We start from the raw sequence: 26,607 nt of genomic DNA on the forward strand, positions 1-26,607 counted from the left end.
TCAACTCAGTCATTGCAATCTGTCGTTCTCAGGCTGAATGCTCCTCCTGATCTCATTATGTAGTTCAAGAGATTTGCTTTGCTTAGAATAGGGTCATCGTCATCACAATCCAATTCAACATAGATAATCCACTTCCACCACTGAGAAACATATACAGTCTGTTCAGAATCAGCTCCTTTTCAAAAAGAGTTTTAGATAACCATCTGATTAAGGATTTATTTTGAATGCTATTTCAACCAGTTTTACAGGGTCTTTTTTCTCCTATACTTTTTTTCACAATTTGGATTATGGAAATTGATTGTACAATTGGATTTGTGTTACTGCTGAAGTAGAACAAATAAGAAGTAATCCTAATATAGCTGCAATTAATCTTGATTGTTATTGCATGTATGATTAGGATAATTTAACACTTTTCAAGTATAAATAGCATGCTGAACAGATTGCAGAATCTCTCTTCAAAGATCTGTTCACCTTTAAAAGAGTAGTCAGAAAAGTAAGGAGTGGGACAAGAAGCTTACTGAGAATTCCTTAAGTTATGTATCATGTCAAGTATTTTTATTATAAAATTTGTAGACATTGTTATCAGGTACAACAGAACCATCCATCCCAAAGACCTTGACTGGGTTTTTTTAAATGACCCTGCTTTTTATATTATATAAAGAATATTAGATATTAAATAAGAATACAAATGTTGGCTCTTAAAAAGATATTGGAGATGACACTATTCTTTAATGAAGCCAACTTGGAACACAGCATTGCTCAAGGTAACAACAAGGGAAAAGGAGCTGGAAGTCTTGCGATGCTGCTAGAGTGGGGAAGGCATTCTCAGTATTTATACTTGTACCATAAATCTTCAGGATTTTGTCCTAGGCTTTCCTTTCTTCTCATTCTATGTATACACTTTGTTTCAATTACACCTCATGTGCTCACAACTTTACATCTTCAGTCAAGACTTTCCCCTTGATCTCCACACTTGCATATATATGTCTACATTGTCCTACTTGACATTTCCACTTGGACATCTCATCCCCACAGCCATAATGGCATGAACAAATATGGACCCATTGTATGTGTGCTTCTTACCCACTTCCCAGCTCCCTTGGCTTTTCCTCTTTCCTTGTATTTTTTTTCCTATTTCAGTAATTTACAATTAATTATTGCCTTTATTAGGCACAATTCTGGGAATGTCCTCTTCCTTTATCATGTACTTCATCATTTTGCATTTAATCAGTCAGTCAATCACCAATCCTTTCTTCTACCTCCTAATACTTCTTGATTCCATCCTTTCCTCCCTGTTGCCACCATCATTATTCTAGTTGAGATCATTACCATCTCTTGCCTCAAATACAGTACTAGACTCCTGGCTGGTATCCTACACTGTCCACACCCATCTGCAAAGGAGCTACAGTGTGTTCTCTTGATGGTTCTCTTCTTCAAATCCTCTAGTGATTCTTTATTTTCCTTAGGATGAAAGTCATACTCCTTAATAAGGCTTAAAAGTCCCTTTTTAGTCCCCGCTGGTGTCTTCTACTCCTTGCTCAAGCTATTGAGGGATTTCATGTTTCATTTCTCAGCGTACTCTATGCCCCTCTTGATACTTGTCCTTAAATAAATATCCTTTTCCTAGAACAATCCCTTCCCCAGCTTCCTTTTACTGGCTAATTTACATTTATCCTTTAAGTCTTACTTTGGGAATGTGGACATTACCCTCCCTAGGTGGCTGTCCATGACACCTTATGCTCTCTCTTGTACTTCACATTTCTGTCTTAGCATGTATCACATCATACTGTCATTTGCGTTTGTCTGCTTCTACTTCAGACTATAACCTTATATAATAAGGTTGGAGATGTGGCTGTCCTGCTCATTGCTCAATACCAGTTCCTAGAGAAAGGCCAAAAGTTTTATTTATGACTGGATGGATGGGATAGCAAGGCTTTTTAATGGTGAAAACAGAAGAGTTCAAGCAGTCAAAGACAAAAATGGATTTACAAAAGAAATTGAAAAAAAAAAGGTCACCACCACTCGGTGATATAGCCTTTGGAGAACAGATCTTCCTATTACTTTTTTTTTTTATTAGAAGTGTCAGAATGGGATGGGACATTATTTGGAGCAAACTTTAATCTATTTCTATTAAAGTACTTGATCCAAATCAGCGATCAAGACCTTGCCCTGGACTCTAATTCAAATACAGTTTCCTTTTTTTTTTCTAGTCAAAACTTCAACTGGAAGTTACATTACATAATAGTTCAGATAACAGTGCTCATGGCTATAATCAGAGCTCTCTGCAATATAAAAGAGAATGTTTGTAGCCTACCCGGAGTTTCTCCAGAGAAATGGATCTCTAATGATAAAATTTCACCATTGTGACAGGTGGCTAGAAAAACCTTCCAATTACAGCATGTAGTAATTGCCTACGTGGACACTGTTTAAATCTGGTCCTATATCTGGCTAAAGGCAAAAACAGCCTCCTCTCCTGTGTACATCTGCAGAATGTTCATATAATTGAACAGGATATAATAAAGCATAATGTTAAACCACATTTTTTAGCCTCAAAATTATTTCTTAAAATCTAACTTCTTCTATTCATGAGATGCCATGGGTTGAAAGAAATGAAATGGCCTAAGAGATGATAGTAGAGCTGACCTCAGGTGGGTTGCTTCTGTGCCTGGCCCGGCAGTTCAATAAGAGAGACTCATTTACATGGATTGTTTGATTATCTCAGGGAGTGAAAAGACCTCAGGACAATCCAAGCCTGCAGAATTCTTTGAACTAGTCATGGCTTAAGCTGCCTTCTATTCCTAAACATCCTGTTAAGCAAACCCTGATGGGATGCCAAGGCCGGGGATTTTCTAGGACTCTGCCCATTTGACCTGTGCTGTTTCACTGAATGGAGTTGGTAGGCAGCCCTGAGCCATAACTGCATTTTGTTTTTGTTGTTTCACAATACTGCTGAATTGTTGTTTTAAAATGTTATTTCATGTCTTTAGCTTTTCTGCTCAGCAATAAGAAAAATCATATAGCTCGGCAGAAACAGCAAATATGAGGAGAGTAAGAAGGGCATTAAAAGGCTGGCAATCAACAAAAATATAAAAGTAGAAAACCGAATCCTAGCAATTGTTACCATGAGAAAACAATGAAAAAAACTTTTAATTTGGTTTTCAGAGATAATTCAAGCTTAAAAAATCAACATACATGAAAAGAAATCAGTATTATCTCCTCAAAGTGCTCTGTAATATAAATTAAAAGTTGAAGGATTTTTGTTGGCAATGGAAAGCTCTCTCCCCAGTGAGATGACTGTTCCTCACATTCCTATTTTTTAAGTAATGTATTAATCCTTGTGCCCCAACATTACTAACACTTAAATCAGAGTGCAGCATGGCTAAGAAACTGTGGAAGAATACATTTTTTCATGTGAAATAAAACTGTGAATTTGAGCCAAAAGAATTATATTTAAAATATAAATGCTGGCTTAAAAATACAGAAAAATTTAGATAAATAATCCCAATAACTTTTTACAAATCATCATTCACTAAAGGAGCCACATGTCCTTACTATACTTATTAAACTCAGTATAAAATATAATTTTAATTTCATTAAGAGGTGACAGGTAAGCTCATGACTGCAAATGAATTAGCAATGTGGGTGTTTCCACTACTAAAATAGGACCTTGTGAGAAAATTATTATAAAGATATATTTCCCTTACAGTTAATCTTTCTAGCCAGCTGCAAATAGCAATTAAGCACATAATATTTTGAAGAATTAAACTATACACAGTCCTCACTATAAAAAAATTGCATCCAAACCAGAGAAAAAATCTAGAACACGAGGATAAACATTTTCCAACAAAGAAAGAAGAAAAACATAGATTGAATGAGTTAAAGAATGTCAGAAAAGAGCTTCTCTCCAAAATCTCCTACCTGACACTGACTTCAATTCCCTTCCAGGTTGACGAAATTCACCACAGATTTTAAAAAGCATATTACAAAAGGTGTTAGCTAAAATAAAGAAAAAGTCCTGAAAAAGTTAATTCACAATGTAGTTAATTTAAGGCCATAAAACTAACTTTCTCCCAGTATCTATGGGATCCAGGAATGGGAATGGGAGAAATTTTGTCATTATTTTGTTAGTTTGTCCCTTATGAATGTGTGCTATTGTGTTATTTTACTTGCTTTCCTTTTTTGGTGGAAAAGTAGGGAAAGAGAACTTTGATGCCTAGATATGATTGTGGAGGACCAGTTGGGTAGAGGCGGTTTTTCACTGGGAAACCCTTGGGTGCAGAATCCCTTGTGGTGGGTGCAAGAGGCATATGAGTCTTACAACGTGTAGGGCATGAGTGTGCCGAAGATGCACTAGGACTTCTTAGTATCCTTCTCAAACCTTTGTTTTTATCCATCTATATAATAAACATTCCTTAGTTGCCTACAATGTGCCAGATATCAGCAGACTCTCAGTTTTTCTTTTTAAATTACTCAATAAATCCAGATTTAATATTGTAAAATATACTCTTTCCTTGTCCTTAAGCCAAAAAAAAAGTTCTTTTTAGTGGGATAGGATTTTAAGAAACATTTGGTTTCTCAGAAGTCTGGAATGTGGGTTTTTCTTAAAACTTGCAGATGCTTCAATTTACGAAGAAAACTTCAGGCTCTTTGTGCAGACAAATTACCTAGGGGTGATTTAAATTCTACTCATTAATATCTCTAGGACATAAGGAAGTAAGGGCAGATGTCAGATGGCTTGTTTTTCAAAAAACAGATATGATTCATCTTGTAGTAAATGATATGCTTTTTTTTTACAAGTACTTGTCAATGGGATCTAGATATATATTTTTATTTTCAGCATTGTTTTCTTTTCTTTTCCCTAAATAATGAAACATTGCAGCCAATGGTAAAAGAAAGCCTCATTTCTTTGAGTGATTTTAGTAATAGATGAACTAAAGAAAACTGTGTCCCAAATTCTGATGCAAATGAAGGAGAGTAACTATTAATTGTGAACTTCATGCTTGGGGACAGTATTAATTGTTCCCACCTTGAATACCACTACTTTGCACAAGGTAGGACAATGAGTTAAGTATTTTTCTCATGGAAGGTTGTGTGTGGGAAGTGTCCTCTAAGAGAGATACTGAAACCAAATCCCACTTCTGTGGCTCTTCAGAAACTAATGTTAAGCCCAAGAGAGGCCACTAATCTGCATTATTTAACAGCCACATCTCCCTGCACAGACTGTCCTGAACAATAAATTCTATTTTCTGTAATCTCAAGCTCAGTGAGTCAGGCAATTAATGCAACTATTTCCTTTTAGTTTTTCTTTTTCACTAACTAAGATGTAATTTGTTCAATTACCAAGTAGTAAGAATACTAAATTTGATTGAATTATGTTGGTGGGTTTGAGAGCATTTTTGATTAGTTGTTTCCTCCTTTCCTAAATTGTCTTGAATTTATGAGCTATTCTGAAGCTCCATTATTATGGTCATGAATGCACTGGATGCTGTAATCCTAGAATTTTGGCTATAGTCTTCAACTGAAAACAATACATAGCAAGTTCCTCTCATTCTAAGACATGGAAATAACAAGACGGGCTCAAAAGCGTTTACAAAAGTGGGAAAGCAGGTCCTTCCTTCATTAAACCACCAACCTCACTTACTCTAAGATGCTGAAGAGTCTGCAGAGAATCATAGTCATACTGAATCTATGGGCCAGGGAGAGAGTGTGGCAGCTTCCCTGTTCACTCCTCCAGAAGGAATAAAGTTGGTACTTCAACCTTTCTTCAACCCAAGCAAAGGGAGCTCAAGAGACCATCACTCATAAAGTCTGAGAGCCCAGAGTGGATGGGGATGGCATCTAATTACTAACTTGGACTCTACACATGCAGCTGAATGCTTTATTTGTTTTCTGTATTTACTTAGGGTAGAAAAAGGAATTGGAAATGACAGCATAGTGAACAGAAGGGGTAGCCTGTACTTCCAGATGCTTGGTATAGCAAAAATATTTCCATAGGCCAAGTGGACACTGAAGATGGCAGCCATGTTTGAGTGTCTAATAGAGACACTGCTTGTGGAGCAAGAGTACTCCAGAATGAAGAGGTCTGAAGATATTTTTACAGAGCATGTTTTTTTTTTTTTGTAAAATGGGAAGATGGAAGAGCTTCTGTAAGATCTCTTAAAAGAGCCACTTGTACCCCAGAGAAAGCCCATGTTTGTGTCCTTGTTACACAAAATACATGAACACCATCAAAATGCTAGTTGGTATGAGACATTGGCTTGATTTCCTTCATTCCTACTTCTCAGGCCAGTGATGAAAAATCTGACCCAGATGGGGTAAGGAAAGGTGGTAGAAGGACACAAACCACTCTTCCCTTCCAGTACAGGTCACTTAGTCCATGGTTTAAGCTTAAGCTGGAAACAGGAGAACTTTAAACTGAATATGAGATTGAAACTGTAAGCTCAACTAAACTGGCTTTAGCTTTTTAATAGCACAGAGAACAGTGGGGTCTAACAGGATACCAAGAAAGATTTCACACTCTGCTTGAAGCAAAACCATGTCATGTTTGTGCCCGATCTGGTTCACACTAATGCAGCAAACTACTCACAAAGGCCATGGATTCAATATTTGATAAACTGAGGTAGAGGGAGAAGAAAAAGATGGATGTAAGGATCAACTAGAATGTGATCCAGGGAAAGATGGGAAGTGGCTTATGGAAGCCATGAAGAGATTGAGCATGAAGGTCTTAGGAAATACCTTTGAAAAACTGAGATTTATACTCGTGGCATGATTAGAAGGCTTATAAAGATACATTGATGCGTTTGTCTTATTCAACAGCCAACAAATTGCAAAAGTTTAATATTCATTTACTGATGATCCATGTGTGGACCATTGCCCCTATCAAACGCAACACTTCACCTACTGATAATTTCACTGAATAGCCTATCAAGATTTCTGAAGCGTTAATAAGCATAATTTGAAGGTCTTAAAGAAAGCGTACTATGAAAATATCAGAAATTATTTAAGGACCACTAAGAATGTTCTATTTGTCTCAGAAACAGGTTCTCCCAGGTTTTAGGTGTTTAGAACTGGCAGGAGGACATCTTCAAAGAAGCTGAAATTTGAGGAACAGCCTGGGCCTCACTGTAGATATAGACCTCTTTGGGGTCGGTGAGAGAGAATCGTTATCGCTTTTCATGACTTTGTATGGTGGAAAGGAAATAACAGATTCCCACAAAGTTACATGTAACATTTTTAGACGGTTAGGTGGGTTTTTAGTAGGCTGAGGAAATGCTTTTCAAGAATCAAGATAGTATTTTGCGAAGGAAATTAAATGGAGATTAAAAGAAAAGCAGAGGGGGAAGAACATAATTTATCGCAGGAAGGATAATTTACAACTGCTCACATACTTAGCAACCAGCAAAAGCTTCACTTTGTTGCTTCTTTTGTTTTCAAATTAGTATGTCCTACTTTTTCCTAAAGAAAAGAGGGCCCACATAGTGTTCCTTTGACAAGAAAGAACAAATAAATAAAAATGTGTTGCTTTAAGCCATTTTAGATACAACTCTTTGGGGGAGGGGTTCTGGCCCAACGGCTTCAGTAGCATGTTTGTTAATGTACTTGATAGGGGTGTAGGCTACAAATAATTATACAGATGGGCACATGCCTTCACACAGATATTTGTTAAATATAAAAGAATGTTACATTACATACAAGGGCCTTTCAGATTTATTTTTATTAATGTCACTTGGTTTAAACCCACTGGACAGAAAAACCCCAAAACCACATGCATGGAGCTCTCTATAATTTCCTTTATAGGAAAAGATTATAAATGTTAATACCATTGGTGTCATGGTTAGTTGTAACTTCATCTGTTTTGGGGTCTCTGCAAGTCACTGAGGTTTTTCTGTGACCTCTGAGGAAAGCATACGTGAAAGTAATGTTTGGGGATCACTTTATCAATGGAACTTGACATCAGATAGCCATCATTTTCAAGGAAAGAATTGATAGAATGGTCAATGAGCTATACAGTAATACATCTAAGACATTTCTGGATTTTTGCTGCATCCATTCATCTTCATGGGTAGACAAATGAAATTGGTCTTTTGCCCTGACAAGGGCAAACTGATACATTATACCAGCTTCAAAAAGAAAGTGATGCAAGTATAATACAGTAAACCTAGAAGGAATCTACAGATTTCTTCTTATCCCAGGCTTCTTAAGGTAATTTCAGAGGACCCCCTGGTTAGTAGAGCTTCTCTAGCCCAGTGGTAAGGTGCTCTCTGATTGTACATGTCCTCATAACATGAAAGTCTGAACTTTTAAGCAATTACTAACATACTAATATTGTAAATAATTAAAATATCACAGAAAATTTCTCCTGAAACAGAATAGTGAAACAGTACCAGAGTCTAAGAATAAGTTGTGTCAAGATTGAGACCACTCATGTAAGTAACATATAGAGTCCACAGAAGTGCAAAAACCCAAATCTTGGCTTAAAATCAAATTGTAGAACAAAGCAATTACTGGAGACCAGAAACAAAAGTAGGAATGTAGCCACTGAGAAACAGTTGATTTCTGGCAATTGCTTGTGCTTTTGTCCCAGGAAGCCACGAACGCTGTAACTTTCCCCTAGTGCAAGTGTAGGCAGGGGAAAAGCAAGGTGTCACAATTGAAAAAAACTATATCTTGTGCTTCCAAGCTGAGATGTGCTGGTAATTACACAAATGAAGACGGCCTCTAGTGAAGGAGAGTGTACTGATACCAACTGCAGATAGACTGTGTGTGTCAATTTGTCATTGCTATGTAAATGAACTAGCCACTTGGTACTAGTAATGTAACAGGGATCTCTCGGGGTGGGAGAATCTTGGTGTTAATCAATCTCTCCATTCAGGAATTCAGGCCCTCAGGATGAAGACTGGGTACAGTGCTTTGGGCTTCCTGGCCTTTCTTTACATGTTGAATGGGAAGCACACCCATCATAGTTCCTTTTACAGAGCACCAAATGACAGCCACAATGGCCACCTATGAATAAAACAATTTTCAGTCTTCAGTCAAGTAGTCTCAAATATGGCCTCAATAATCCAAAATGGTGCTTTTCTGATTGTACATGGGAGATCTATGTGGCATTCCTTTTACTATGATGTAGGCCCATAATGGTCTGAGGCCAGTGTTCAGGTTCCCTTGAAATAAAAAGCTCTGGACTTTGTTGACCCTTATGGTCAATCGTCAGTGGGGTTAAATTATACTCATATTGGTGCCAGCTAGAAGTGGCATCTGAAAAACTGGAAAAATACCTCTCTCACCTGGGATGGCTGGAATGTCTGATCCTTTCTCATCTTTTACATATGCATGAAGATGAACAGTATTTATTTGTTATAAACACTCCAGATGATTGCCATGGTTCTGAAGGAGCTGAAGTACAAGGCAGTGTGTTTATGGCTTCCTGTCACCCCACTTATCCACACCACACTGAATAATTCTTCAGGTCTAGCTCAGGAAATAGCCACACTATTTTGTCCTAAGGTTATTACAAGGCGTTTACATCTTTTGTTCTCCAGGTAGATAAGATAAGACAACACTACAGATTTGTAGCAAGGAATCCCTGCCAGCGTCTTTGGCTTTGATATGATTCATTTGGCTGGGATGTGCACCTTGAACAGCAGGAGCAAGATGTAGGGAACAGCTGCTTTTCCTTTTGCTTGCCAAATATGCTGTACAGTTCTTAAGCAGTAGACTGGGAGTGCACAAATAAGACTCATGTGTGTTGATGTCAGCCTGGGGAACAGATAAACACTGGTACACTCAATTCCTTGTTAGAGACCAGGGTCATCCATTACTGAACACTCTCCTGAGATACTAAGTTGGGTGAAATAGACATAAACTATTTTCCAACCCCCTCTCTTGTCTATCTCCTCCCTCCCAGTGGCATCTCCTCATCATCTGGAGATGAGACCCATTGGTGCTGGAATGATATGAAGACAGAAAGGAGCAACGAGGTCTCAGGCGGTGCACCCTCACTTGTAGGGTTGTTGCATTTGTCAGGAGTCAGATCTAGCTGAAGATTAAATTGTAGTTAATGTCTACCACAACCATTAGGAACTGCTTAGTGTGTTCCAAACAGGTTCCAAAGGGAATGTCTGTTCCATCTAGATTGTGGTGCAGGAGGAAGAAAGGTAACAAACTGGGAAACAGAGCAATGCACTTCCTATGCCATCAAAAGTTCACTGTGGTTCTGTATAGTGCTCCTTCTACTTCAGCAGGAAACCGTGGCCTTCAAGGAGAACCAGTATTTTCCCTACTTGATTTAATTGCTCAGGAATTGAAAATGAGCTTCATCTTCAGAGTAAAGAGGTCATTCAGGTCTAATGAGCAGTGGCTAGACATGAAAAAGTTAATGGTCCACACTGGGAATGAGTGAGACGTAGGTCATCTTAGCAAAGTGGACTGACTTAAATAATTCATGCTCAGGTAAAAGGTCAAGGCTGGAGTTCCAAAACCTGAATAATCATCAGAATCTAGAGAAACTTCTCAAAATAATAGTTCCTAACCTCAAGCAAATTCTACTAAATTAGAAATTCAAAGGGAGTTGGAAGGGACTAGGTACAGACTGAAGTTCCTATACACTTCCATCTGTATGATTTTAATGAGCAGCCAGATTTGAGAATTATCAACAGGGAAATTTGAAAGAGGCCTAAAATTTTAAAAAATTAAATAAGAACGGAGAAATGCAATGAACTGGGCTCACAAGAGAAAATAAAGAAGGGCAGCATACTATTAAATAGGCCATTTCTCAATTCAGGTCAGAAAACAATGTGAAACTTGGCAAGGCACAGCAGTAAAGTATTTCTTCAATTTTATTTGATACTTTTAACAGAAACTTCCTAATGAATATTTACATTCCATGACTTAAGAAACAGTTTAATGAACTTGAAAATATTTTTATTCCTCATTCCATTCACGGATTTCTCTGAGATGCTGGAATACACTGCAAAGAAGTATTTTTACATGTTCCCTCTCTCATTTCTTTCTTTTTTAAAATAAATGGGCAAGTAATTGCAGCACAGATTAGCCTATCAAAGAACAGTTTTGATCCTGCAATCCCATGAACCTATGAAGTCACTGGAGAAGAAAATCAGCTTAAAAAGTATTCGGGGTGGTAAAATAAGATGGACGCGACAGGTGGACATGTACCTTGAAAATAGTATTTTGTGTTATAGGAATGAAATATCAGTTGTAAATTATGATGGATCATAAAAGTTACATGTAAGTTTCATTAAAATAAAGAGAAAAACTCCAGGAAATTTAATGAAAATGTCCACAGATAATATGATTAAAAGAAAAACCTCTATCCAAAAATTCCCTCTTAAAATGCCAATTTACTAATCAATACTATTGGTTTGATTTTTGTAATTGATTACTTTTCAGGCCTTAATATCAGATGATTTTAATTTATATATTAACTCCCTCTCTTGCCATTCCAACTATGGAGGAAGGACTTCAACCACCATATTACAACAAATTTAAGGACAAGATAACCCTAAATGGATATATTCATACTCATTTATAAATTTGCAATGCTCTCCCAAAGCAAAAACAATTTATTTAGAGTGAATATATAATATTCAAATATTAATTAGGTACTAATTAATTAGGTACATGGAAATAGCATATTTATGTATAAGCACAAACACATGTGTGTGTTGTGTGTCCCTTTCTGTCTGGACCAAAAAGAAATGTCATGTACTATATTTGATATGCATATAGGCAAGAAAATTTTAATTACTGGCTTATAAAACATTTCAGAAATGTCAATGCAAATGGCCCAGGAAACATGATTTATTGAAGTAGGATAAGTTATGTTTAAAAATAACGATGCATTACTATATACAAAATAAAAAAGTCTCTATGATTCATGGTAATTAAAATAGGAATGAAACACATTTACCATTGACTTTTGTTCTTGTGAAGGTTACATAATATTTCAGGTCCTGTGTCCATAAAATAGAGGGTAATTATACTCAAAATACAAGATGCATGTTAAAATATTATTAAAACAAGAATCAAGGTAACTCATATACTTGATGGTGGTAAGAGAAAGAAAGATCCCCTTCTCATATAATAAAAAATACAGCAAATAGAGAAGGAGAAAATCTATTTTCTGATTCAAAGAATAAAAATCATACACTGTTTTCTAGCATTAAATAGGGCTGAGCTATCAGGTTTATTACCTGTGTAATACACATACCTGTGTGTAAATATTACACAGATGAGTTTTCTGCCTTCAACATGCAATCACATTTGTCCAATTATTCAATTAAAATTATAAGAGCAAGTTGCATAGTCCACTACTCAACTCAAAAATGAAGTCACCTTGCTCACAGATGTTTCGCATAACAGTCTGCCTGTGGTGCAGTTTTTAAATATAGTAATTTTATCATAGAGCAGTTCAACGTAGGAAAGTCAAGTTTTGAGCTATCTAATATCCTTTCTTCCACTGTAAGGAAAGAAAGCAAATTCAAAACATCCTGGAATATCCATTATTAACACACTAAAAATTAGATTTAAAAATTCCACCTTTCCAAGTATTAAAGCATTTATTGTTGGTTGATCATCCTCAATGAAATATTTTTTTTAACAATGATGTTCTATAGAAATGAGTCTAAGTTAGGTAACTCCTGAATAATTTCAAAAGCAATTTAGATATAAAATTAACCAAGTATATAAGGTGATAATCAGGACTGGCACCATGGGCATGGAATTCCAAGCTTAGAAGGACTCACACCTGGTTTAATGCCTTGCTGTTGCCATCCTGAAATTCTTAAATTTTGAACAAAGAGCCTGAATTTTCTTCTTGCACTGGGCCCTAAAAATTAAGTAGTTGATCTGGATTACAATAATTTGGGGAAAATAACCAATAGCTATAAGGTTGAAATCAGAGTCCAAACTAAATTGGAAAAGTTGGAGAAATAATTTTTTTAAGAATGTGAAAATCAAATTAAAGGCACCAGGACACAGTGACATACTGGTGGATGAAAAATGAATACTAAATAAATCACTTCCAAATATGGATATAATTCGAAGATAAGACTCCAAAGGCCAGTCTATTAGTTGTTTCAGGATATAATCAAATTCATCCTGGATATACTAACTGAAGATAATGGAAATAAAAGTCCTTTTCTTTTGACTGCCGATGTGTTTGTATGTGTGTAGTTGTGAATAAAATTACTATCTTGCAGAAAACTGTGGGAGAAATTTACATAACTGTTTCCACTGCAAACCACTTTACTGGCTACTGCTTAGTCTACAATACCATTTGCTAACATTGCTTATTGCAAACTGATTTTTATAACAGAAGAACTCCTATTCCAAATGCCTTCCACTCTCACTTCCTCAAAGGCACAAGTTTTCTATTTCAGCCCCACTTCATACTACCAGTCCTACAGAACTTAAAAAAGATGTAGCTCCCTCAGGTTTGGTGTCTTTCATGAGTAAATTTCATGAGCCTTACTACTCTTCACCTCGAAATATCTTAATAGAATCTCAATGCTCTGTTTTCCACTCACAAAGTTCTTTGTTCTATTTTTGTGCATATATCCTCTCCTGTAGGACCTTGTTCTTAGATATTAAGTATGTACTGCTATCGATCTTCCCTCATATTACAAGCATACTTAAATCCTCACTGTCCTGAATGTCAGTAAAACATCTTCTCTGTCCTATTATTCAACTAAAGTGACTGGTCCTTCTCTCACTTTTTCATCACCAAACATCTTTTTCTTTTTTCAAAGGCATATTAATTCCTTTTTTCCTGATTTATTGAGATACAATTGACATAATATTGTGTTAGTTTAAGTTACACAATGTGTTGATTTGATACATTTATAAATTGTAAAATAATTGCCACCATAGTATTCAATACCACCTCCATCCTGTCACGTACTTGCCATTTCTTGTCACTAAACAGTTTGAAGAATAATTTACATTTACTGTCTCTACTTAACCACTGCTCATTTCCTCTTTTACCTCAATTAATCTCACAGTTGCATCTGAACAAGGCAACTATAATTAATGTGTGAAGAACTGAATGGGAGTTGAGCAAACAAATCCAGCTAGTAAAGACTACTTTGTAAAGTATTAGGTTCTGCATTTTATACACGAACAGCTTAGGAAGAAGAGTGGTAAAAGTTATTTTAAGCATTTTATATGCCAAGAGGGAAGTTACATATTAGAAGTTAGCTGATTCTAAGTTCACTAACTCTACAATTTTAGGGAAAATCCACTAGTTTATGACATTTTACATTTTAAATGTGGTTAATACTTCTTATTAAAATTGGATATATTTAAAATCTCAGTCCATAAGTGTAATCTGATCAGTAATTTGATATATAGATCTATTCCTCCTGGCCTCATTTTTTGCTGAAAGTTACACTTATACTTTAGCAGTAAAACAGATGAAGAGACACTTATTTTTTTCCATTTGGTTTCTGCAGTCATCAGGAGTGTAGGTTTAAAGTCATCTCTTTATGGTGACAGCCTATTTATAGACAGGGGACAATATATTTGGTATTTTTTTTCTTAAGGACCCACCAGCATAAAGAGGTCTAAAAGTAGATTGAGTGTGACAATTAAAAGAACCTGGTTCATAAAGAAAGATATGTGCGGCTTATATGTCTCTTATTGCCTGCCAGACCACATTTAGATCTACTGAGAGTACCTTCCAGATCTTCTAGGAGAAAGGCTGGTGAAGGAAGAGAAGCATTAAGCTTTCTGGCCTGAGAAATTTAAAGAATAAATTGGCATGAGCAAGGATAAAGAAAACTGTGTTGGGCAGGTTTAATAGGAGCTCAAATCTGAGTATGGTAAGTGTGATTTGCCTACTATATATCTAAGCAGAGATATATAATAGGTGGACGGATATATAGGCCTAGAGTTTAGGGCAGAGGTCTGCACTAGAGATAATATTTTGAGAATCAGTACCATGTAAAGGATATTAAAGCTATGTTACTGCATAAAATATCAAAAGGAGTGGGTACAGAAAAAAGAGAACATGAAACTTAAAACCCATTTTATATACAACTGGATCAAGTTTGCCGATAATTTCCTTTAGAATTTTTCCTTATATGCTTATGAGTAAGACTGACATGAGGACTTTCCTTCTTGTATCAGTTTTGTTAAATTTTGTTATCAAGTCTTACATTTTTCAGTCTGTCTTAATCAGGTTGGGCTACTATAACAAAATACCATAGATTAGGTGTTTATATAGCACGCATTTGTTTCTCACAGTTCTGGAGCCTGAGAAGTTCAGCATCAAGGTGCCCACAGATTCAATGTCTGGTGTGGCCCCTCCTTCTAGTTTATGCACACCTCCTTTGTGTTACATTGTTACATGGTTGAGAAAATCATCTTTCTCACATTTCTTCTTATAAAAGCATCTCAGAACTTCCTTTTGGAATTATTTTCCTACTTTTAGAGAGTCTGCTGGGATAAAATCACAGTTTCTGTTTCTCTGGAAATACCTAATTTGCGCTTACTCTAAACACATAATTTTGCTAGGTTCAGAAGTCTAGGTTGAAGATATTTTCTCAATATCTTAAAAACATGCCCCTACTTTTTTCTCTGATTCATTTGTTGTGCTTAATAAGTCCATTGTGGCATAGGAAGATCCTGAACTCACCTCCCCCCACAAATGCTTAATCTACAGCTATATATGGAACAATTTCCTCTGAAAAGACCTGAAAACTAGCTGAACAGTGCTTTCACAACAGAGAAAGGGACACATCGAGATGGAGAGGAGAAGCAAATATGTGGTCTTGCAAAAGACCTCACCCCTGGCATGGCGACCAACATTCAACAGTGATCTCATAATTCTGGAGCTTTTCCTTAAGGAGCAAGGGGTTCATGCCCCACATCAAGCACCCCAACTCTTGAGACTTGCACCAGAGAGACAAGCCCCCAAAACGCCTACTTTTAAAAAGCAATTGATTATTTGCTTTTTGTTGTTGAGGCGTGTGAGTTCTTTATATATTTTGGATGTTAACCCCTTGTGGCATCTTACCATACTGATGAGCAGTGACTGCAATGGGGTATGGGGGGAACACAAGAATATGGGTTAATGTAGTAACCACAGTGTTTTTCATGTGAAACCTTCGTAAGAGTGTATATCAATAATACCTTAATAAGAAAAAGCAATGGGGTTCACATACAGAAGACCCAAAGGGCACAAGGAACTGACATACCACTCTTAAAGGGCTTGCAATACCATTCTTAAAGGGCTTGTATGTAGAATCACTCATCCTGGGGTACAGTGGAAGAGCAGCAGTTTGAAAACTGTCTAGACTATTTATGAAAGAGATCCATTTGCTAATCTTAAAGCATCTGCTTGAAGGGCAAGGACCTGTTGGGACTCTCTCCAGGTACAGAGATGCTGGAAGGTGCCATTTTGCACTCTCCTTCTCTCTGCCTTGCTAGTGTTGGCAGGCATGTGCAGTCCCTATACACTCTCACTGCCCAGGCAAACCCAGCAGGCACACCCTGGCCCTGTGTGCTCCCACTGCCTTGATAAAGCTGGTGGCCACCTTCAGTCTTCACAGGGAATGCTCTGTGATTGCCTGGTTCTGGTCCCATGGGACTGATTCAGAGAGGCAGTTCTGGGCAGGCTACCAGCCCCAGTGCACTGTACAGATGGCAGAAACACATCCCTAGTCTTTCTATGAAAGGGTCTACTTATCTGCTGGATCTTCGGCCTGAGGGGCAGGCTTTGCCATACATCTAAAGGTTACAGAGGTGCTCTCAAGGAATGTAGGCCAGAAGACACAGTTGTTGTGCTTTCCTTAAGCTAGGTAGGGCTTGCTGGTACCTCCTACAAAGTAGCTTATACCCTCGCCTAGAATCCTGGTTTCTGCAACTGTCACCTCCAAATCACCTGGTCGGGAGGATAGCAAGGGTTTATGACTGCAGTCTCACAGGACTGTGTATATTTACATACTTTAAAAGATGCTGCCTGAGATTCCAGCTTTCAATAAGTCTGACAATAGGTGATGAGATCCCTCCCTTTGGAACACTGACAGGTCTTGACTCACCTTTAACAACTTGGAACTATCCAGAATAAATCAATCATTGCTTAGGCAATCAAAGTTTTGAGAGATAACCAAGTGCTAGGGCACAGTTGAATAATAAAGTACATCTTTTACATAAGGCTACTCCTTCAAGACTAGGTGAGGTAGCAGTTTTTTACCAAATGCATAGAAACAGAGAGAGTCCACAAAAATGAGGGAATAGAGGAATATTCCAAATGAAAGAACAAGATAAAACCTCAGGAAAAGAAGCCTAATAAAATGGAGATAAGTAATCTACCTGAAAATGAGTTCAAGAAATGGATATAAAGATGCTTTCCCAACTTGAGAGAAGAACGCATGAACACAGTGAGAACTTCAACTAAGATGTAGAAAATATTAGAGAGCACCAAACAGAAGTCACAGAGCTGAAAAATATAGTAACTGAAATGAAAAATAAATTAGAAGTGTTCAAAAGCAGACTAGATGAAGCAGGAGAAAGGATCAATCATCTAGAAGACATGGCAGTGGAACTCACCCAAACAGAGCAGAAAAAAAAAAACAAATTAAGTCAAAATAGCGTAAGGGACCTATGAGAAAACATGGAGAATAACATTTGCATTACAGGGATACCAGAAGGAGAGGAGAGGAAGGGGCAGAAAACTTATTTGAGAAGTAATGGCTGAAAACTTCCCTGACCTGAGGAAGCAAACAGATATCCAGATCCAGAAAGCTCAGACAGTTCAAAATAAGATGAACCCCAGGAATCCACACCAAGACATTATAATTAAAATGCCAAAAGTCAAAAGTAAAGAGATAATTTTAAAAGCAGTAAGAGAAAAACAACTTGTTATGTACTAAGGAGCCCCCCATAAGACTATCAGATGGTTTTTCTACAGAAATTTCACAGGCCAGAAGAAAGTAGAATATATTCAAAGCACAGAAAAGGAAGAAACTTCCAAGAGGAGGGAATGCTTCCAAACTCATTTTATGAGTCCAGCCTTACCCTGAAACCAAAACTAGACAAGGACACTGCAAAAAAGAAAATTATATGCCAATATCCCTGAATGACACAGATGCAAAGATCCTCAACAAAATACCAGCAAACCAAATTCCAAATTCAACAATACATTAAAAGGACCATACAGCATGACCAAGTGGGATTTATTACAAGGAGGGTTCAAAATCCAAAAATCAATCAATGTAATATACCACATTAACAAAATGAAGGATAAAAATCTTATGGTCATCTCAGTAGATGCTGAAAAGCCTCTGACAAAATTAAACATCCATTTATGATTAAAAAATCTCAATAAAGTGAATATAGTGAACATGTACCTCAACAAAATAAAGGTCTTATGTGGTAAGCCCAATTCAAATTGGAAAGGAAGGAACAAACTGTCACTATTTGCAGATGACATGATACAATATATATAGAAAACACTGAAGACCACCAAAATACTGTTAGAACTAATAAATGAATTCAGCAAAGCTGAAGGATACAAAACCAATATACAGAAATCAGTTTTGTTTCTGTACACTTCTATCAGAAAGAGAAATTAAGCTAACAATCTCCTTACAATTATGTCAAAAAGAATAAAATACCTAGGAATAATTTAACTAAGGAGGTGAAAGACTTGTATGCTGAAAACTGTAAGATACTGATGAAAGAAATTGAAGACAAATAAATGGAAAGATAGTCTATGCTCATAGATTGGAAGAATTAGCATTATTAAAGTGTCCATGCTACCTAAAGCAATCTACAGATTCAGCACAATCCCTACCAAAATTCCAATGACATTTTTCACAGAACTAGAGCAAACCATTCTAAAATTTGTATGGAACCACAGAAAAGCCAAAGCAATCTTGAGAAAGAACAACAAAGTGGAGATATCATGCTTCCTGATTACAAAGCTATAGTAGTCCAAACAGTGTCCATTGGCATAAAACAGACCCATAGAGCAACAGAATGGAGAGCCCGGAAATAAACCCACGCATATATGGTTGGTCAATTTATGACAAAGAAGCCAAGAATATACAATGAGAAGCAGCAGTCTCTTCAGTAAATGGCTGGGAAAACTGGATAGCCACATGCAAAGGAATGAAGCTACACTACTATCTTATACCATGCACAAAAACTCGCTCAAAAATAGAAAGTTTGAAGTCAAGACTTGAAACCATAAAACTCCTGAAAGAACACATAGGCAGTAAGTTCAGTGACATTAGTTGGCAATGATTTTTTGGATATTACTCCAATAGCAAATGTAACAAAAGCAAAAATGAACAAGTGGGACTACATCAAACTAAAAAGCTTCTGCACAGCAAAGGAAACCATCAGCAAAATGAAAAGGGAACCAACTGAATTGGAGAAAATATTTGCAAATGATATGTCTGATAAGGTGTTAATATTCAAAATATATAAAGAACTCATACAACTCAATAGCAAAAAATTTTAATTCTGATTAAAAAGTTAGCAGAGGATCTGAATAGACATTTTTCCAAAGAAGACACAGAAATGGGCAACAGGCACATGAAAAGAAGTTCAACATCATTAGTTATCAGGGAAATTCAAATCAAAACCACAAGAGATAACACCTTTTAGAAATTATATTATCAAAAAGACAAGAAATAACAAGTGTCAGTGCCATTTTGGAGAAAAGGGAATCCTCATTGCATTGTTGGTGGAAATGTAAATTGGTGCTGTAACTATGGAAAACAATATGGGTTTCCTTAAAAAAGTAGAAATACAACTACCATATTATCTAGCAATTCTACTTCTGAGTATTTATACAAAGTAAAGGAAAACACTAATTTGAAAACATATACACACCCCTATATTTATACAAAAGGAAAACCCAAATTTGAAAAGATATATGCACCCCTGTGTTAATTGCAGCATTATTTACAATAGCCAAATGTGGAAACAACCTAGGAATGCACCATTTGAAGAGATAAAGAAGATATTATATATACATACATATTTCATATATATATATATATATACACACACATATACATGTATAATTGTTTGTATATACACATACAGATATATACACACAATGGAATAATACTCAGCCATAAAAATAATGAAATCTTACTATCTGCAACAACATGTATGGACTTTTTAGAGTATTTGCTAAGTGAAATAAGTCAAAAAAAGACAAATACCATGCTATTGCTCTTGTATGCGGAGTCAAAAAACCAAAACAAAAGAACAAACAAAACCAAACTCAGAAGAGAACAGAATGGTGGTTACCAGAGGGGGATTAGGAAGTGGGTGAAATGGGCAAAGGGGGTCAAGATGTAGAAACTTCCAGTTAAATAGATAAAGGTTATGTAATGTACAACATGTGACTACAGTCAATAATATTGTAGCACATAAATGAAAGTTGCCAAGAAAGTATATGGTAAAAGTTCTCATCACAAGAAAAAAAAACTATAACTTTTTATGGTGACAGATGGTAACTAGACTTATTATGGCGACTATTTTGTAATGTTCACAAATACTGAGTCATCCTGTTGTGTACCTGAAACTAATATAATGTTATATGTCAATTATACTTCAATAAGAAAAAAAATCGAATGTTAGTCTAAGTTTCATTCCTTCAGAGGTGATCTGTCTCATCTCTCTGGTTGCTAATATAAATTTAAGTTTGTCTTTGGAAACCTACAGTTTTCACTGTGATATGCCTAACAGTGGATTTCTAATTTATTAATTCTTCCTATCACATACTGTGCTTCCTGTTGAAGTGATTTATGTCGTTGGCTCTGAAAATTTTTCTTTAACATCCTTTACGTCTTCCTCCATATCAATTTTCCTTATTTGCTTCTTCAGAATCTCCAATGAGACATAAATAGACATTAATAATCTACTCCCAATATCTTTTTCCTTCCTTTTCATATGTTCTAACTCCTTAGTTTTTGTTACAATATTCTCTATTTCATCTTTCAATTTTCTCTAACTCATTTTTTTCTTCAACTGTTTAAGATACATTAAAGATGTCCATTATTTCAAAAAAATTCAAAGACAAATATATTTTTCAAATCTTCCTCATAAATTTTTAGTGTTTAACTTCAAATGTAATTTATTTCTTTAATATTTTATCTAGTCATTTCATATGAATCATTTAGCAATTCTATTATCTGAAATGTAGAGGAGGTGGTCTAAATTTGCTCTGGGTTTACGTGATGAGTTTGCTTCATGACAGCTTATTTTCTTGTGCTGGTGAGTTTCTTTCATGGTGAGCTCAAATTTCACTGAACTTAATCTGTGAGAATAATAAGGGCATTTTTCTTTCCAAAGAATTTGGATTTGCTTTATACTAGTGCTTGGAGTGCTACCAACCTAGAGTTCCTTTAACTTAATCTCTTGGGGATTCCTTGACCCTTATTGATAATATACACACAAGGAAGAGATTATCACAAGAATAGGCCTACTGTTAAATTTTCAGATGAGATTATTATAATTATTCTTACTATTACTTCTATGCTCAGCAGGAAGAGAAATGGACATATTTTTATAGGGGTACCCTCTGCAGGTAGACACAACACCTCACCCATCATTTCACTGAAAAATAACCCCAGTTTTTGGTAGAGTATCTATTCAGATTCCCAATTTGCTTGAACCTGAGGCTCAGTTTTCTCTCCCACCCAATGGGTTGATTCACCCAAAATATGAGTTACTAGTATTAGACTTTAACACCAGGGCAATGCAAGGATCAGTTCTCATAGCTGCACTACTTCTATGGCTTTGGTTTCCTCGCTTTTTTCTCTTTCTGTCCTGGCCTTTTAAGGCTTACTCATACTTCCTTGCAAGAGAGAAATCATTTACAAGTACGTTTGTTGGAGATTTCCCAGCTTCTTGGTGTTTTCCGGAGGACATTTTATAATACTTAGTTCGCCTTATCCCTGGGAATGGAAGTCAGCCTCATTTCAACATCTGTGAAGTGAGCTAATCAAACCTCTCTCTTAAAACTAATGTGGAGATTACATTTTATACTGTTTATAATTGCTTAGCACAAGGACTGATGATATTTTCTAAGAAGTATGCATACTGACAAAATCATACAGCATGTTATTTTATTAGACAAATGGCTTTCCAAAAAAATTTTGACCTCATGACTGATATACTATCACTTTTTTTCCCAGATTACTTTACAGTTTTCCTTCAGTCAACATGTGCCTATTCTGCTCTATCTATGCTAAGGAAGATGTGACACTTGAGTGAAAAATTCAAAGTCATAATTACCTGGAACAATTAATGGGTCCCTAATACAAAAGTTACTACTAAAGCAGAATTAACTACCTGCTATTTAATGTCAGGTGAAAGAAGTTATAGATGACTTTGAAAGGGATAGTCATGTGGACATTAATAATACACAAGAAAGATGACATAATCATGAATCAGGAGAACTGGTAAAGGCTTTGGACTTCTAAATATGTGATTTTAGTATTTAAGACTCCAAAATGGTTTATTTTAATTAGCCACCCCTAATACTTTTAAGCTTATGCTGTAAGCTTTCCTTAGAAATTTGGGAACTAGTTAATTACAATATTCACTTCTTACCTGGCAGTTTTTATATTTAATACAAGGAAAGGATCACTGAGATTGGAGACAGTGTGGTCAAAGAAAGGGTCATGTGCCAGGCTCCAAGCACAAAGAAACTTTGGTCTAAGTACTCAATAGCCTCTTACAGCTTTGTGGCCTTTGATACCCATCTGGTTTCTATAAAGTAAGGATATAAAGACCTTATACCATAAGATTATTGTAAGAACAATTGATAAAATACATGCCGGATACTTGGAGCTGTGCCTGGGCCTTGTAAACAGTATACTGTTATTTCACATTTTGCCGTATCACTAACACATCTTCTGAGCTTGGTAACTCTGTAGTAAGCTGTAAAAATCAGATGCTTCGATATGATTTTTGGAGCTATTTCCTGGTTTTCTAACCATTTTTCAAATCATTACTGAGTAGAAAATGTAGTGCCATATCATTATGAAGAGTGAAAGATGCCTTTTCAAGGAATGGAGATAATTTATTACTTATCTGCATGCAAAATCACATTCTGAAATTAGGAATAAGATCTAGCATATATCTCTTAAATATTCATTGGCAATAAAAACTGGCTGTTTGATTGATTTAACAGGCAATTGAATGTTACCTTTGCTCTGCATAATTGCAGCTATAAGACACATTAGGTAGGCAATAAAAAAACCCACAAACCTCTGACATAGGCATTGAATTGAGAAGAAAAAAGGGCTAAGATTCACCTTCAAGTGAAAGGGAACTTTGTTAAGGGAAACACTTTTCTTTACCCAACAACAACAAAAATCAACAAATTCAGAACTTTTGACTATAATGTACAATGTGGATCTCTCTTGAAAAACAAAAAATCAATTTAAAAACTTGGTTACTGTAATCATTTTATTTGTCCAGACCCTTAATTTATCTGAAACTCCACCTACATGATATCAAAACAGCAGTCTTTTCAACTAAATACTCAGTGGGAACATCCAAATGACTGATTTGGCTAACAAATTATTAGGTATTTCTCTATTACCTAAGTAGTTTTGAATTGATCAAAGCATCCAACTTATACCCTGAGTAATAGGAAAACCCTGTTACTACCCATAATTTTAAATCAACATATCTTTAAAGTCACATCAGCTTATTAAACTAAAGCACAACAGAATTCGAGAAGGATATTACATGATATGGTTTTCATCAAAGTTCTAAACCACCAAATATGCTTTATTTTCATTTCCAAATTACTCTCAGGTTATTATAGCTAGATATTTTATGTAAGCATAGCCAGGACTGAGAGTGGTTTCAAGTTTATTTATTATTACTATAGCTTTCTGCTTAATTAATTATTGAAGTTGAAACAGAGAAGCTCCAATTTTAAGACTTAGAGGATAAAAAGTCCTCTTGTCAGTGTTCTGCATTTTATATAAATAATGGTGATGTGTACATTTCATTGTTTCTCTACCAGAATATGCATATTTCCTTGTCTGTCCCTTCCCTTGGTGGTATACACACACACATACAAACACACATTGCTTTGAAGGTAAGTACTACAGCACCCAACCTAAACACAAAATGCCAACCATTTGTTGAATATGTACTATGCTCCTAGCACCGTAGTAAGCATCTTCCATGCAGTATTTTGTATTTTTCTCAGGAGAAACCTATGAAACAGGATATGTTATCACAGATGAGGAAATGGAAACTTGAAAATATCATACAAGGTCACATAACCAATGAGTTATGGAGGGATGTGCCAGTTATCAACTTAAAGCGTTTTTCATCAGTGATTTGTTTGTAATACTGGAATCTCTGCCAGCTGGCATGATACTAAACTTTGTCAGTAGAGGGCGCTAGAATGACACTAGTGGAGGTAAAGGTTTCCCTATTCCAGTGCCTTTCTCTCTTGCTCCTGTAGCCCTGGGTTGGCCTATGGGATGCCCAGTGGAGCTCACCTCCTCTGGTCCCCACTCACCCTCCCGAAAGTTTCAGTAGCATACTCTTCAGGTGTCTTCTGACAAGTTCTGTGAGTGCCTCAGGAGCAAGTTCAGCATGGGTGGCAAACCCATGGTCAGCTTCCTGCAGGCCAAGCTGGTTTCCAGTTCAGCAGTATCAATTGCACATAGCTTCCTAACAAGTCCGATGGGCATCCTGTCCAGCTGCCCAGAAAATTCAGTAGCATCTCCCACAGGTTACTTCCCTGTGAATTTTGTCAGCACTCTACACCAAGCATCCCTTCACACCTGCTTCAGCCCACTGACTCTGTCCTTGTTCTGAGTCGGGTCAACCCAGCAAACTTCTCTGCCATTTCATAGGCTGGACACACACTCTTTCCAAAAAGCTTTGAATCGCAGCCTTGAGTAGAGCTTCTTGCTTTCTAAGTTAGTTCCTTCCTTGGGTACTATCTCTTAGCCCTAGTATAGTCTTCTAAGTTCTCTTCTAGTCCCTCTTAAAAATTAATTCCCAGTAAATAGTTGATGTTTATTTCTATTAAACCTTTCCTGTTCCATTTACTGTGCAGTTTCTGTGACATGTCTGACCCTGACCAATGCAAGGAGCTATTCCAACCCAACGTTTTTTGATTCAATATTCAATGCTTTAACACCTAAGTTTGGATATAGCAGAGTAGGTGTCCAATCAAGGTTTGTCGTTAAGTTGAATTATTATTATTTGGGGAGAATGCCAGGTTCCACACCAAGAATATTTGAAATATAAAGACATTAAGTAGTTTTGAGACAGGGACTGTGGGTGTAGTCAGAGTAGGGTGAGGGCCTCTGGAAAAAGCAAGGCAGGATATTTACAGTCAGAGCAGTGCAACAACATGCAAGGAAACCCCCTACTAAAACTCTGTATTAAACATTAAGCTCTAGAATCATTCTTCAGTGGCATCAGTTAATGTTCCCAGTGCTTTTATTATGGTAATGATTTGTCATCATGTGTAAGATTTACTTTAGAATGGTAAAAGGCCCAATCCTATGTGCTCTATTTCCTCCTTCAGACTTGATGAAGTGATTTGCAATCTGGGCAATTAATAATGGCAAGCAAGCCCAGCCATAAACAACATAGTAAAAGGCAGGAAGTAGTCCATCTTAAAAATAAGATTGCTGAGGAGGAGCCAAGATGGCGGCATGAGTAGTGTTGGGACCTTTTGCCTCTTTTAGGCCTGTGGCAGCCGCAGACTGGAGGTTTCCATCCTCCCTCGTTACTTCCGCGTTTGTGGCCTAACTAGCTTCCCACGCATGCTCTTGGCCCTAACTCCACCTCCTCACCTAACCTGAAACCTGCCTAAAGACCCTAGTGACAGATGAGATAATCAATTCCCATTGGTTTTTGTTAGTTCCTTATCTTCCCCTATATAACTAAGCCTCTGATGGAATAAAGCTGAGTTTTGCTGCGCCCTTGAGGCTGACACATCTCCCGGCTTGGTGTGGTTTTGTTTTTGCCCGGATCTCAGGGGAGGGTCTCCAAGCTGCTGACACTTGCCCTCTCGCTCAGCCCCAGGGATAACAGGCTGGTCCTGCTTGTCCCCCCACCTTCTTGTTGCTGAAGAGCAACAGAGTAGGGCAGTGGAAATCTCCTCCCAAAACCATATATATTTTGGAAAATACAACAAATACAACTATGCCTAACAGAGAGACCAGAAGATATAGTACAACAGTCAGGTTACATCTACATCTGCAAGAACTCAGTATCTCATGAATGGGGTAAGATACAAAGCTGTGAACTGGCGGGATGCAAGTGCTCTCCACACCCCAGCTCCCCGGTGGGAGGAGAGGAGTCAGAGCAGGGAGGGAGTGGAAGTGGAGGACTGCTAACAACCATCTCTAGTGATCTGCACAGGGAGCAGACACACATTGCATGGTGTGCTGGATATTAGACAAACGAAAAAGTAAAATCTACAAGCGGGTCCCCACAGCCGGCTCCCCTGTGACAAAAGAAAAGTGAGCGCTTCTGAAAGTCTTAAAGGGACAGGGGCTTCACACCTAGATGTAATCGTCCCAGGACACTCAGCCCAGCAGGCTGGGAATCCTGAGGAACTTCAGGTACCAT

The 26,607-nt window shown here is 36.8% G+C and overlaps 1 protein-coding gene across 1 annotated transcript in view; it reads right to left on the bottom strand.

Moving 5' to 3' along the window:
• Positions 1–26,607, bottom strand: part of DMD (dystrophin) — a 2,193,636-nt gene that overhangs the window by 1,283,261 nt on the left and 883,768 nt on the right. The gene's annotated exons all lie outside the window — the stretch shown is intronic.

This window comes from Manis pentadactyla, chromosome X (assembly GCF_030020395.1).
Source record: "Manis pentadactyla isolate mManPen7 chromosome X, mManPen7.hap1, whole genome shotgun sequence".
NCBI lineage: Eukaryota > Metazoa > Chordata > Mammalia > Pholidota > Manidae > Manis > Manis pentadactyla.